Source organism: Arvicanthis niloticus, chromosome 7, assembly GCF_011762505.2.
Source record: "Arvicanthis niloticus isolate mArvNil1 chromosome 7, mArvNil1.pat.X, whole genome shotgun sequence".
In the NCBI taxonomy this organism is placed as follows: domain Eukaryota; kingdom Metazoa; phylum Chordata; class Mammalia; order Rodentia; family Muridae; genus Arvicanthis; species Arvicanthis niloticus.
The window spans coordinates 71,568,591-71,585,295 of NC_047664.1; the positions used below are offsets into that span (position 1 = coordinate 71,568,591).

A 16,705-nucleotide genomic window follows, 5' to 3' on the forward strand; every position below is an offset into this window, starting at 1 on the left:
TTGCAGTCCCTGTTTCCATGGTTACCTAGATTTTCAAGTAGTGCTCTTATGTGCATATGTCTATGGCAAATGTTTGGAGATGTGTTCGAATGAAGGTTTTGACTTTCAGTTCATCTTATGGTAGAATGTGCAGAAATTGTTCAGTTGACACGCAAATAAAGATACTTGTTAAAAAAAGGTTAGATTTTCTTAGTGGATTAGTACAATTTGCAACTTGTTTCTGATGTAAGATTTCATAACTCAAACATCTATATAAGTGATGATTTTAGTGTAAATGAAAGATAGTTGATTTTGAACAATCAGATAAAAGCATACACTACAGATAGGAAATGATCATTACTCAACTTACACTTCTTATGTATTGACACCATTTACCCTGGCATCATTTCTCCTAGAGCATCTGCAAAAGATAACTCACAGGACCTTGTCTTAATATAAGCTGGTATCCAGTTCTGAGAACTGATTTTTTAACTAGATTGCATATAAAAATAAGCATTTGATAATAATTTATTAATTTCATGACAGTACTAATCATATGTCATGCTAATTAAAATTTCATTTTGTGTAAATATTCAATTAGATCATTGCATTAAATTTTTATAAAGCAGCTGTTTATTCTCAGTCATCAGATTTTTCAAATGATCTTGAAATATGCAATAGAGGTGAAAGTCCAGCGTCCTGGTTAATTAACTGCTCAATCTGAAGGGTTGTTTCTGGTGCTAGTCAACAATTCTGGAAGAGAGCTGAGAAGTCTTTCTGATTGAACAAAATTTGAAGCCCCTGTTACAACAAATATATTTCACAGGCAAGCTAATATCAATAGATTTATTTGGTGAAAATTTGTTTCTGATAATAAACTCCAAATTTATTATGAAAGGATAACTCACAAATTAACACTAAACTTTCCCATTATTCCTTCTCTGTTCCAGGTTGCTCACTTCATTATACAAATCAAACTAAAGTAGAATTCCAGTGTTCACATAGGATACTGCATAAGTGAAAGGATGTAGGAGTTTGCTATTTAATGAGAACTACATTATTATTTTAAATGTTCACTCAATTGAGGTTTTCACCAGCCTGCACCTTCAACATGGATCCACTTCAGTTATCAAGTGTCACTCAGTGCTCTAAAAGAATTTTTACACATCACCTTTGCAGGACCAAGAGTTGAGTTTACTGGATTCTTCCAACGTTCTATCTTCAACATCTTTGGGAGGACTGAGACATCATAAATTTTACAAAGTGTCATAAAATGTACTCTGTGTTCAACTTCAGTTTTCTGTTATGTACATGTAAATTAGTTAGTGAATGGATCATAGATACATAGCATAATGAAAATAATTCTATTTTTTCACATCTCTCATTACTGCTTGTTATTAGTATTACTGGACACTGCTATGACAGGCAAAATAGAAAAAAAATTAAAAAATCTTTGTATTTTAAAGCCATTGAAATTCAGTAAAACTTGGCTACTAAACAAAAGTTTTTCCTCACTGATACATCAGTACTTAGGAAATTGTTATATTCTTAAGCATAGAACCTAGAGAAGAAAATATGAGACAAATTGTAAGTAAAAATTGGTTGAATCCATATAACACATTAACAGATGTCTGTGTACTATACATCTATGATTCTATTTTCCTAGTAACGAGCATGGTTGTATTAATGGATAAACAGCAAAACCCAATATTTGATCATGGCTGTCACCATATTCTTACCATCTGAATCAGTACTGAAAGTTGGAATGTTAAATCCATTCTCAAGGGACTTCTCTCTGTCTCTATCTCTCTGTCTCTCTATGTCTCTGTCTTTCTCACTGCTCTCTCTCTCTCTCTCTCTCTCTCTCTCTCTCTCTCTCTCTCTCTCTCTCTCTCTCTCTCTTTTCCTGTGGTGTATGTGCCCATCCATTTTCCCCATGCCTCTCTACTTTTCTCCCTCCTCCCTCCCTCCCTCTCTCCCTCTCTCCCTCCTTCTTTTCCTCCCTTCTCCCTCCTTCCCTCTTTTTCTCCCTCCCTCTTTTCCTCTCTCCCACCCTCCCTCCCTCCCTCCCTCCATCCCTCCTTCTCTTTATCTCTTCCTGACTCGACCTCTTCCACCCTCTCCTTCTTGCTCCACATCACTCTCATTGTCAGGACATATTTTTACCTTTGCTCATCAGGACACAAGAAATAGCGTCAGTGGTTTTTTTTTTTTTTTTTTTTTTTTTTTTTTTTTTTTTTTTGGCTTGAAAACCTGACATTTGGATTTGGGCTGGCAGATACAGGTTTCCTAAGTTCTGAGGTCATTGGATTTGAGTTGACTAATGCTATCAAGTTCTACTTTGAAGAACATCATTTGAGTGACTTGGGTTCTACACTCATGTGAGCCAGTTTGCCTGGCAAATCCTCTATCATCTGTCTATCAGCCTGCCAGTCAAATATTTATCATCTATCCACATATCCATCCATTTCATTCATCTCTTTGTCTTCTCTTGGAGTTGTCTTGTGAAGTGCCTTAACTATATACTATTCTGCTTTCTTGCAATATCGAAGAACAAAAACTATAGATGACATTTTTCCATAATATGCAAAAAATATTTTATCATTGTATTTTTTCTCTTTTGTGTTGAGTAATTTAGGAAAATATACAATGTCTTTTCAAACGCTGGCCTGGTATTTAATAAACAAAGGACAGTAAGCCATCCACAAAACTAACTTTCCTTTTATCTCACTTATTATGTTCATACCAGAAATTTCTAATTAAAAACCTTTTGGCAGACATCATCTGCCATCAATAATTTTAAGTGAATATTATACTAATCTTGATCATATGGAAATTAAGTTGAGTGAATATAATGAGATATGTACTGAAGTGTATAATTTTTGTTCAGTAGTAATTTGTTAACAGTCTCTAACTTTGCTCAAATCACTCAATTTAATTCAATTAAAATACCATCCTGTTAGCTTTGTTTCCTGCATAACAATTGATTTAATACAATTATACTCTTATTTTTCCCTTTAGGTTCATTGGAAATATTTAGGGTCCCATATGCTACTTTGCAAAGAATGAAAAAATATGTTAATGTGTAAGCAATCAGGATTCAGTCTTATATTTGTATAAGATTTTTATTTGTTGTGTATATGCTTTATTTGTTGACTTGTTTCTTTCCTTCTTTTTCTTCTTTCTTTCTTTCTTTCTTTCTTTCTTTCTTTCTTTCTTTCTTTCTTCTATTTTTTTTCCTGAATGTCACTCTCTAGCCCACACTGGCCTAGAACACTACATAGCTCAAGCTAACTTGAAATTTATGGCATCCTTTCTCCTGGATTTTAAAGTATGAATATTACAGGCATTACCATACACACATACTTTTGTTCCTTCAATTATTCTTTTAATTGACAAGCATTGATATTCTGATTTACCTTGTTTCCTCATGTGTTTATGATTGCATCTCCCCTTTCCATTTGCCATAAATCATTTATTCAGTGGGACTTTGAGAAGCAATTTAACAGTCATTAATAGTACTACTGAGAATGATAACTTCAGAATCGTCTTTACTTATTTGCAAAGTACTAATACTTAGAATGGTAAGGAATGTCATAGTCGTCTTTACACAACAAGAAAGAAATGATATACTTAAGTAAAAGTAAAAATGTCAAGATATATATGTATGTATGTAAAATATCAACTGTTGCCTACATATTCTGCTAAATATCAGTGAAATTCTTTTAATGCTTGCATCTTACTTTCGAGAAAATGTTATTATTTTTTGTCTCTTCATGCTTAAAACACAAAATATCAGTATATTCATGTTTCTAAACTTAGTTAAAACAAACTGTATTGTATAGCATAGTATTATCTTAGTTTAGAGCTCATCATTAGTTAGGCACGAGAGTTAAAAGTGCATATCAGTATTAACCGTGAATTATCCTTTTGTGGAGTTAGTTCTGGGACAGACACATACCAAAAGAAAATGATTTTCTGGCTTGTCTATTCTGGTGTTTGTGTGTGAAAATGTAACAATTTTTATTAAACATGTTTGTTCATAGACATAGCAATGTATATGTTTTCCTGGATTTTGTTGAACATATTAAGAAAAGGAAAGTATCTATTATCATATAGCTCATAAACGTCAACTTCTGAATTCCTATGAATGAATGGCATTGGATTTTAAATAACAGGTACATTCTAGTAAAGTCAAGTATATTTTTCTTGGTGTATTAGTTTTTTCTTTATAAAAATTACATTGCCCTAGATAATATTTTTCTTTTATCACTTCAAATAAAAATGTGTAAGGAAATATTTTTACTGTTCTATTAGAATATTCATGACTCAAACATCTGAAGCTCAAAAAATGATGATGTAATATATCATGACATGTTTTTCACAATTTTACCAATCCTATGCATATGCACAAATGTGTCAACACTGAGTTGTTTTATCTATAAACTATGATTTTTTGTTATTCTTTTAATACAGTATGTCTTGAATATTAATATGTCTGTTTCACTGTAAAGGCTTAATTATTATTCAATAATATATAACATCTTTTTGTATACTTGTTATTATGTTTTTCTAATGGACACATATGATTATTGGAACCTTTAATAACAATAACAGAACAAGAATCATTGCATACACAGTATTTAAATACATGTGCAATTATGTCTGTTGAATTCTATACTTGGATGTAAGAGAATTATCTCCAAAGCTGATATACCACCACCATGACATCTATGATGAATCCTTTCTTTATTATTATTGACATTTAATTTATAACATTTAACCCTTTAATTGTCAAAAAAATATATCCTATGCTATTAAACAGGATTACTCTTACAACAATGGATTTTGAAACATAGAACAAACTATTTCTCTGTGCTATGTAGATATACTGTTTACTCATCTTTTGAACTTTGGGTTCATTATGCAGATAGTCATTCTTTAAAATCCATTTTTATAATGCATAGTTTATAATATTTCATTTTTATACTGTAAAACATTACAGATACCACCAAAATGATCATGATTTAGATTGTTCAATTTATTATAAATTTTTAAGTGTATAAAAATAGAGTGAAAATTTGAGATTGCATAACAGAAAGAATTAAATTTGTGTACTTCTCAATGAACTTAATTATTCAGAATTAATCAATCATTTATTTTGTTTTTCTTAACCTATATTTTTAAAAAAGTCACTTCTTGCTACATCCTGTCATATTTTCTAGAGATGTTTGTAAATGTTTCAATATGTTTTACAGTGGAAAACTTGGTCATTGTTTAATTTCACTCCCAATAAGTATTCCTAAGCAACACATTTATGTTAGTTATTATTTTATGAGTAATTTTAAAATATCATTGATGATATATTTGTAAAAAGATACAGCAAGAGGGTATATGTTCTATGGAGGTGTGTGGTGAGTTGTGGGGTAAGGGGGTGCCTCTGGGAGCCCATGCTGAGGCATCTGTTCCCCCTGAGGGACTAGCCACAGGACAGTATAATATAGAATCTAGTTAATTCAGGGCATGGGAAGGGGAGATAAGAGGGTAGTAGAGGCAGAAACAGGCAGGGGGAGTGAGGGGGGAGGAGTAGAGGAGGAGAGGCCTGCCATGAGTACATGGAGAGAGATGGGGGGAGGGATGAGAGGACGAGCAGGGGCAGGAAAGCAAGAGCAAGAATAGGAGAAAGAGCAAGAGAGAGAGGAGGGAGCAAGTAGCCCCTTTTATAGTGAGTCAAGCACACCTGCCTGTTGCCAGATAATTGTGGGGCTGTGGGGTGGATCTTAGACACGATGATAACAATCAATTTTACAGCTTGACATCTTTAAATTATTTCAAGAATTTATTTTTGCTCATGATTTCTTCAAACTGCAAACCAAAAGAGTATATTTACATTTATATCATTTGTATTTTAAAAGTATATTTAATTATACTTTATTTTTTCACCAATCTTCAATTTTATTTTATACTACTATGATCCTTATACTTTTCAAATAAACATTTGCAAATGAAATTATCTTTATTTTTGTAGTGTAGTGTCTCAGAAAAATAACTCCAGCTAATATCAAATTCCGGATCCTCTTATTTAGCTTCCTGAATATTATGAGCATGAACCTTTCACATTCATATTAAAATAACTTTTAATAACCTATAATTGGCTGAGTAATTAGTACAATAATAATTTAAAGTTGTACTCCATATAATATTAATTTTATCAGAGATCTTTGGAAAGGATTCTCATTTTTCTTCTTAATTATCAGCTTAAGTTGACACTTTTATTTAATAATCATAAGTCTGGACATAACACAGTGCACACAACTATAGTCTAACACCTGAAAGACTAAACAAGAGGATTAGAAAGAGATCAAAGCATGGTCTCGATTGATGTGGGAATCCCAGTTCCTTTAGGGTGGTACCTTTAGGGTGGTACCACACCCTAGACAGGGGTTTCTGCTAAGTATAAAATAGAAAAAATATTAGCTGACAGAGCAAGAAAGAAAGCAAGGATGTATTTATTCCCTTTTTAATCTAACTCTAATTATAATATGGATTACTCATTTGAATACCTGACTTGTATGAACTGACAGACTATCAGTTGGAATTATGAGCTTTATAAAACTTTTCCACCCCATGTTACATAGAACAGCAACTTTCACTTTGCTGATGTGATATTACATTGAGAAAAGAACAAGGAATAAATAATCTTAGGTCAGCAAATCAAAACAGGGAAAATACCCACAAATACACACTACCACTACCAACACTATCACCACCACCACCAGCAGCAGCAACAAGAACAACATAACAAATACTGCTCATGGAGATTTATCAGCATCAATGGTCTCAATTCCCCAATAAAAATGTACAGACTTACAGAGTCGTTGTGGATCCATTCTTTTGCTGCATTCAAGACCCATACCTTAACATCCAGGATAGATATCAACTTCAGGTAAAAGGAAAAAAAAAATATGTTTCAAGCAAATGGACTCATGAAGGAAGCTGGTATAAACATTTGAAATTTTGAGAAAATAAACTTCAAAACTAATCAGAAGAGATAGGGCAGGATGCTACATTCTAATCAAATGTCCACCAAGAGGACATTGCAATTCTTAATGTCTAACACCAAATAAAAAGGCACCCAAGTTCATAAAGAAACACTACTATAACTCAAATATTGTATTGACTCTCAGACACTGATATTGAAAGATTTCCATACCCCACTTCCATCATCAACATGAAAAATATAAACAGAAAGGGTGATGTTAACTACTACTATAAACCAAACTGACCTAACAGCTATTTAGAGAACATTTCACCCAAACATAAAAGAAAATAATTTCTTCAGAGGAGTCAAAGAAATTTCTCACAACTTTACCATGTTTTCAGTCACAAAGCAAATGTCAGAAGATACAAGATAATTGAAGTAACTCCCTAAATCCTCTCAGACCATCATGGATTAAAGCTGTATATTAACAACAGAAACAACAGAAAGTTTATAAACTCAGGAACACTAAATAACTCATTACCAAATTAAAAATGGGTCAAGACAGAAATAAAGAAATTAATGACCTAAAATGGAATGAAAATGAATATACAACATATGCAGACTTCCAAGAGGCACACTCATAGCACTAAATGCCTACATACAAATTATATATTGTAAAGATCTCATTATAGTAATTTAATACCAAAACTGAAAGCTCTAACACAAAACAGGAAATAACAGCATAAGAGAAGACAATAAGGATAATCAAACACAATGACAAATTAATAAAATATAAACAAAAGAAAAACAGTAACAAATAGGACCATGTACATCAAAAAACATCATTAAAACAAAGAGGTACCCTACAGAATGGGAAAAGAATATATTAGCTATGTGTCTAATATAGAGCTGATACCCAAATTTTATAATAAACTCAAAAAATTACATGTCATGAAAACATATAATTCAATTTGAAAATGGGATACAGAACTAAACAGAAAATTCTCAAAAGATGAACTTTGAATGGCTGAGAAACATTTGAAGAAATGTTCAGCATCTTAGTCATCAGCAAAATCAAACCAAAATAACTGAGATTTTTGTCTTATATCAGAATAGCTAAGATCAATCAAATAAATCACAGCTCACATTCTTTTTTTATTGGATATTTTATTTATTTACAATACAGATGCCATCCCCTTTCCCAATTTCTCTTCCCTAGAATCCCCTATCCTATAACCCCTCTTCCTTTTTGCTTTTATACCATTTTGATTTGAGGGTCTAGCAATACAATAGATGCAAATAGTCAAGGAACAAGCAATACAATAAACACAAATAGTCAAAGAAAAAGCAATTAACCCAATTAGGTGAACACTCCCATGATCACTGTTTCTAAGGGTTTATTAGGATGACCAAAGGATCTGAGCCTACTTCCCTGTCCTAGCCCAATGTCGTTTTCATGTCTGAAGCCTACTTCCTTGTTCTAGCCTAAAATTTAGATTCCTGTTTGGATTTTTTTTTTTTTTTTTTTTTTTTTTTGGTTTTTCGAGATAGGGTTTCTCTGTGTAGCCCAGGCTGTCCTGAAACTCACTCCGTAGACCAGGCTGGCTTCGAACTCAGAAATCCTCCTGCCTCTGCCTCCCAAGTGCTGGGATTAAAGGCGTGCGCCACCACCGCCCGGCCCTGAAATCATTTTTTTATTCTAGCCTAATATTTAGATTCTTGCCTGAGATTACTTCTTTGTTCTAGTCTAAGATTTAGATTCCTGCCTGAAATTACTTCTTTGTTCTAGCCTAATGTCAGATTCCTGCCTGAAGCCCACTTCCTTGTTCTTGGCCAATGTCATATTGCCATGCAGCCTATTTCCTTGTCCTTGGCATCATCCATTGTTCCAGATACCTATGTAAATCCTTTTATATACTCAATACATTAGTAATACATTTTGCAAGATGGTTAACAAACATAGTTGTCTTAATTCCTTGTGTCAGTGCTATTGCAGAAGCAACAGTGCTACCAATTAATGAAATTAAAGCTGTTATACCACACAACTTTTTTTTTTGAGGATAATAAGTAAGGAGGCACCCATCAACTACTGGTGAGTATGCAATCAAGAACAACTGTGAAAAGTCGATGTGGCAGATTTCTCAGGCTATACAGAGAAACCCTGTCTCAAAAACACACACAAAAAAACAAACAAAAACAAACAAACAAATAAACAAAAAAAACCAAACAAACAAACAAACAAAACAACCCTGAAGGAATATTGTATAAAAGAACATGTTAAAAACAACTAATTTTCTTTTAACTTCCATACAGTATCAATCCTTCCCCATAACCTCCTTTGTTCCACAGAGTAAAACAAACATTTATACTTTGTTATTTTACTAAATATTACTTCATTTGAATTTCAATGAATTTCATTGTCTTTTGGAAGATATGATAAGATCTTATATTGTTTCCTCGTGTTAAAATCATAAAGAAAAACCAATTGTCAGGATTTTTTAAAGGAATGAACAAACCACACCCTTATTGCCGGAGTGAGTAGACAGAAATCATTGGGTTTAATAACCGTGGTAATATGCAAACACTGCTGACTTCCTACTGTTAGTATGTGTGGTGGTTTGAATAAAAATGGCTCCCATTGACTCATGTGTTTGAATGCTTAGCCCATAGGGAGTGAAATTATTAAGAAATATAGGCTTGTTGGAGTAGCTGTAGACTTGTAGAAATGTGTCACTGTGGAGGTGGGATCTAAGTTTTCCTACTGTTCAAGTCCTATTCAGTGTCACAGTCTCTCCTGCTGCCTGTGGATCAAATTTAGAGTTCTCAGCTACTTTTCAAACAACATGTCTGCCTGCATGCTGCAATGTTTCCCACAATGACAGTAGTGGATTGAATCTCCGAAACTATAAACCAGTCCCAATTAAATATTTTTCTTTATTAGAGTTGCTGTGAACATGGTGCCTCTTCACAGGAATTGAAACCTTAAGACACTATATTAAATACTGTCTCAAAATTTGATTAAGTTCTGTTTTTTTTATTTATATATTTATGTTAATATATTCTGTTTGTAATTTTTTAAAAACTACAACATAAAGTCTTTTGGGTTTGTGTAAAATTTCTCAGTTGAGTGATCTAGTCCTGCTCTGTGGGGCGTAATTTTCAATGCCGTACTTTTGAATAAATTATGTTTCACACAAAACATTGTTTTCCCAAGGAGAACAATGACGTTTTCCAAGACTAAGAAAACTGATTTCACAGGTAATAGAGCAGAACCCAACATAATCTGTCAACAGTGCGAATGATATTAATCAGGAGCTCTGGGACAATTATTAACCCTGGAAGCTTTGAAGCAGCAGGTAATGAGGAGTGGATGTCCAGCACACTGAGGCTCACTTTTCTTGGGAGCTGTAAAATAGGTGGCATGAAACATTCCTGGTCATAGACAAGTGGGGGAAACAACAATGTGGTCAGTCACCTATCTTATTCATGACAACAAATGAAGCAGCTGAAGGCATCTTCAAGGTTTTCTAGAATGTAAAGAAAAAAAAATCCTCTTCATTTACAATGTTCATTTTCTAATTTTATGTATTTCTGTGAAATCCCTCATCAATTTTAGAATGCTACAGAAAACATTATTGCTATACTTTTCTATTTTTTTCTCTAGTTTCTTCCTTATGTTTGATAGATGGCCATGAAAGACCCCCCCTGCAAGGGGACGCTCACCCAAGTCCGGACCTGCACGCCCCAAGAACACACGAGAGACCTTCTTGATGCAATTACAGAGGAGGTTTAATGACAAGGGCCCTCGGGCCTGAACATATCTCAAGCAGGAGATAGAGGTTCCGGCCCAGAACCCAGGAAATTTGGGATATTTATGGGTAGGGGTTGGGGGAGTGGGAAAATTTGGCACGCTTACATATGATTGTATATTTCAAACATCAGCAACTTGCAGAAGTGGCTACGTGCGAGCTTGCAGATGACTAGTTATTTTTGACCATGAAACCTTGGACTTCTCGAAAAGGAGGGAGAGAAAAGTAAACACCAGATGGCCCACTACTCACTTGGGCTTGTTTGGACTTGTCTGGGCACGTCTTAGCATGCCTTTTCATTTGGGTCACCCTGCCCCTGCAGGGGCTTAATATTTTTATTATGACTATATTTAACAAATTGTTGGTGGTCTTTGCTGACCATGAATTTTTGTTATTGTTACAATGCTGCTTTCAAATTTGTTCTCACAGCCACTGAACTTGAAGATTTTTGTTAAGTACTTTGGATTGAATCAATATATTTTTCTTTCTCTTGTGATTTCTTCTGTATTTACCCAATTTCATCTATGAAGTTTACAATAATGTCTTTTGACTCCTCAGCCAGTGATCTTATTTAATCACTGTTGTACAAGGCAGGTATAGCGTTAGTTAACTTCTATTTTCTGGCTTTGTAAGAAATATATTAAGTTTTCCACCATATTTGAGAATTTTCTCCAGTAGCTTAAAATTCTGTTATTTCCTTGCTTACAAGTTTATTTTGATGAATCATCTATAATAATTCTTGCAGGAATCTGCTTATTCTCTGTAAAGTAAATGTACTTTTGAAAGAGAATATTCTTGACCACATTTTTTAATTTGTGTATTATATGACTAACAGAAAATATCTTCTTTTGATATTTTAAATAATTTTAAAAATATAATTATTTGGTCCTCTTTCCTGTTCTTCCCTCCAGTGTTTCCCATGCCTCTCACATTGTATTTCCTCTCAAATCATGGCCTTCTTTTTAAATAATTTTTACATATGTGTATATTTGCATATTTATATAAATGCAAGTTGTTCAGTTCATTTAGTGTTACTTGAATATATATTATTTAAACAGGCATACATATGTATATGATATATGTTATAACAAATAACAATAAAACATAACAAAATAAAATATAATAACACAAAACAAAAAATGATCATATTGAAGTCAGACAAAGCAAACCAACAGAAGCAAAAGTGCCCCAAGAGAAAGCACAAGAATCAAACACCTTGTAAATGTTGCCTTTATTCTTCTAAAGTAATTTTCATCTCTGAGGCTTACTGCCTCTGTTAACTTAGGTGGAGTCCTTGAAACGTCTAGCTTCCATGCAATCTTATCCAGGTCTAGAATGTTTTCAACCTCTGAGACTTAATGCTGTCTTAGCGCACCGTTCCTAGTTCATGGTGAGCTGACTGATTCAACTCAGCTGTTCAGCTTAAACCCCTCTATGCTGAATCAATCAAACTGACTGTTTTAACCTGGCTTCTCTCAGTTTCTCCTGAATTGTGCTGCTTGACCTCAAACTAAATTCTAGCATTCTGTACTAATCTTCTGGCTCATTCTCATTCTCTCTCTAGATTCATCTTTACCTGAGTCTAGCTTGCTCTCTCTTCAACCTGTTTCTGTAAGACTCTTGGTAAAACTGTCTTCTCCTTTCTACACTGTCCCTCAAGTTGCTTCCCTTTTCTCTCTCTTCTCTAGAGGGTTGGACAAATCCTATTCTGTCAAATCTTTCTGATTTGTCACTTGGTTTGCCACTCAGTTAGAGATCACTTTTCAATATGGATACTTCCTTCTACAAACTAACTTTACTTTTATTATTTGGGATTAAAGGTGTATGCTAAGGGCTGAGACACACCACAACTAGAAACAGGTGTTTTTGTTTATTTTTTTTTCAGTAAATAACACAATCTCAGGTTTGACAGTATGATCTAATAGCCTGCAACAGAGACCCACTTGTTCACTCGTTAAGAAATTATATAATAATCCTAAACTGCAAGCTAGGATATATATGCAGAGGATCTGGTTCAGACCAATGTAGAACCTGCTTGCTGATGCAGTCTTTGTGAGTTAGCATACAGTGAATAGTTAAGAAGTATGCTGGTCTAATAAAATAGAAGTAAACCGTCCCCTTCTAAGATGCCCAGCTCCACCAGGCCTGGAAAGATGAATAAACTTGTAGCTTGAGGCATGTATATTTCTCCTGTTGAGTGGGTATTAAGTCCAACTAGACAGCTGTTGGTTGCCACCAAGATAGGAGTGTCACTATTGCACCTTTAGCAATAATTTATCATGCTGTTCCATACTTGGATCATAAATATCACATCTGGGTAGGACTGCCGATGACTACCCTCCATTAGAAGCTCTTTCAGATTTATGAAAGCCAGTTGTCAGCAAGAAGGCTTTCAAGTGAGATCCATCTCTATCCTCTGAGTTCTCTTCCAATGCATATGAGTCAAACAGAAACAGGAATTACCTTAAAGATTTGAGAAGCAAATAAGTGCATGATCTACAATCTATGTTTTGGGGGTCTCTTAGCCTGCTTTACAAGTTGTCAGTAAATGCAAGTTTTGTTGAAGGGAGTAATTTTTATTGATAAGATATATGAAAGTAAATCACAAATAAATAGAATATATTTTATTTGTATTAAGAAACTCTAGATGTGTTTGTATCTATTTAACTTTTGTCAAGAAATTCTTTGTGTTTGCTTTTGAAGTTATTAATGTAGATAAATTTAACATCTATTGCATTTAAAGATTCATCAATATAAAGAAATTTAGCCTGTGGATGGTTTAATTACATCACAGCAATTCTAATGTAAACATTTTAATGTTTTCATTGTAACATTATGACAACTTTGAAAAGGCTATTTTACATCTTTAGCTTTAAGGATTTTTTTTTCTCTTTGTTGATAAGTAATTTCTCTTTTAGTGGAGTCTGCCCAGAAACTAGATATGTAGCTGAAGATGATACTATCTTGCAAGGTCTAGAATTACAGTCACACATACAGAGCTCCTGGTTTTATTCTCAAATCCATTGTGACATCTATCACAAGTTTATTAAAAGAAGTGCAGTGGGAAGGTTCACCTTTTGTATTTAGGTTTAGTGTTCTGATTTTTATTGCTCCAAATTTGTCTCTCCTAGATTCCTCAGAAATGTCTCATTTTAACAAGTAAACACCCTCTTTTTCCAAAGTATGATTTCACTTTTTAAATTAAAATTATATTGACAGCCTATCTTCTCTTTACCCAGGTAATTTTTGATCATCTCTGGAGACAGGAAACACCAGTTTCAGAACACTACTTGTGTATAACCAGTTTTATATCCCAATGCTTTATTATAATTTTGATTGTCATCACATAGCCAGATTCTAATGACTAAATTAATAGAGCAAATCAACCAACCATTAAATTAATATCTGTAGCCCAGACTCTCCTCCTGATATAAGATTTATATACAGATAACTCAGTGTCTCTTCTGTGATTTTCAAAAGAACCCTACAACTCAGGACACATTCAGATTCTCTCTCTCTCTCTCTCTCTCTCTCTCTCTCTCTCTTCTCTCTGTCTCTATCTCCTCTCTGTCTTTTATTTATACAAGCTGGTTTAATCATCAACTGTTTCTGTTTCAATTGTTTAAAAACCTAAAACCTTTCAAGCTTTCTAACTATCAGTATTTCTGGAAGGAATACTAAAACATTAAATGATTATGTCATTAAAGATACAATAGGAAACAAAATAAATTTAATCTAATGTTTTCAGAAATCAAGTTAAAAAACAATGTGAAAGCGTACACAAAATTAGAGGTTCCTATTCATGCTAAAATATGAAAGGCAACAATGGTGGCCAGGATCATGACATAACTTACAATTACATGATTTCTATATTATCGTGTTCTTACTATACCTTTGAAAGCTACCATATTGTAATTATTATAAAAGTATAATAAAGAAAAAACAGATTCATTCATGGTATAATCTGAATTAAAGTCATCAAAGAATCATTGTATTAAAATGGTTCTTGAAAAGTATATTGATGCCAATGTTCCAGTTATTTTTAACATTAAAAAGAACTTATAAAATGAACCTTACTGTCAATGAAGTCTGATATAGCTCTCTCCTGAGAGGCTCTGTCAGAGCCTGATAATTACAGAGGCAGATGCTCACAGCCAACAATTGGACTGAGCACAGGGTCATCAATGGAGGAGTTAGAGAAAAGACTGAATGACCTGAAGGGGTTTGCAACCCCATAGGAAGAATAACAATATCAATCAACCATACCCCCCAGTGCCCCCAGAACATAAACCACCAACCAAGGAGTACATGTGGCTCCAGCTGCATAGGTAGTGGAGGATGGCAATGTTAGGCATCAATGGGAGAAGAGGACCTTGGTCCTGTGAAGGCTTGATGTCCCAGTGTAGGGGAATACAAGGGCAGGGAGGCAGGACTGGGTGGGTGGGCCAGAGAATACTCTCATAGAAGCAGGGGGATAGGAGATGGAATAGGAGTTTCCTGGGGGGAGAAGCTGGAAAAGGGGATAACATTTGAAAGGTAAATAATAAAATCCAATAAAAATGAAATGAACCTTACTGTCAACTGAATTGAATTTTTATAAGCACATGATACTTACAAAATTTTACTCTTCATTACTCTGTACCATTATTTATTATTTTTGAATGGTATATTAAGTATCTTTATCTTTCTGAAATAACACACAATGACTAAAGATTGTTTAAAGATAATAGTGTTTTGTTTTTAGCTTTTAGTTACTATGGGATATGAATTCATCTCAGTAAGGAGGAATATCAGAAACCATTATGCATGGCAGTCAAAGGAAAAGTTGAGAGATAACATGGTTTTAATTTCTCAGAAACATATTTCATTACCACTTATTAATTATACAAAACAATGAAATTTGTTAAGACGTTTTAATAAATGTATATAAAGTAATTCAATCATATTGAAAGCCTATATAGCCTTTTTTTCCCTCACTTCCTCTGAGCTTCTTTTTTTCAAATAGTTTCCCTTCTGCCTTCTTGTCCCTTCATACACAAACCAACAGTTCAAAAATATGGAACACTTCACAAATTCAAGTGATATCCTTGCACAGGGGCCATTATAATCTTCTTTGTAATATCCCAATTTTGGTATATGTGCTTCCAAAACAATTTTTACACATTTTTATCATAAGAATGACATAGAAATATCAAATTGAAAGTGGGCTGACGATATGAAATATCAATGCCCACCTACATTGATGCACTTCTTATACAAAGGCTACCCAGGATAAAATTTCTATAAATAGCATCATCACCTATGGACCAAGAGTGAAAATCCTGATTTTGTGGGGGCCAATTTTCATTAAACCACCATAATTACAATACACAACTCCTTTCTTCTTAATGAAAAAGTCTGTATAATTCATTCATAGACAGTTCTTATTTGCTATCCTGCCTCACTTGCCAAGGATTTTGCAGTTATGGGGCAATCAGTATATTTGGTCATGTTAAGGGCCATTTGACTTTATATTCAGAAATCACTCTATTTTGTTTCAGCAGACATTTAGCAGATGCATGTTCTTCCTGTGAATAAAAGGTATGGGATGTGGGGAGTTGACAGAAGGTGGCTATCATCCTTGCAGCCATCTTGAACCATATACCCTGACAAGAGACTTGATTATATCAGCCTACAACAGCTGAGCACACTCTGATAACATCTTGCTTTAGATACCCAGGATCTTCCCTTGGGTATGTGAGACTTAAAGCTGTGATTTACAGCTGAGACTTAAGGGCGTGACTTAGAGATCAGATTTAGAGACAAGGTCTAAGGGCATGACTTAAAGGCATGACTTAGAGGCATAACTTTGAAATGAGACATATAAAAGGCAAGAGGTAGACAGAAGAGTGCAGTACAACTTGGAGGAAGAACTTGGACAGTATAACTTGCAGTA

General features: G+C 33.9%; 1 non-coding gene across 1 annotated transcript; it reads right to left on the reverse strand.

The window, feature by feature from the left end:
* Positions 1 to 15,820: 15,820 nt before the first annotated feature.
* On the reverse strand, positions 15,821 to 15,923 carry LOC117713258 (U6 spliceosomal RNA). Its single transcript, XR_004607425.1, has one exon. It is a non-coding gene; the product is annotated as a U6 spliceosomal RNA (small nuclear RNA).
* Positions 15,924 to 16,705: the final 782 nt, after the last annotated feature.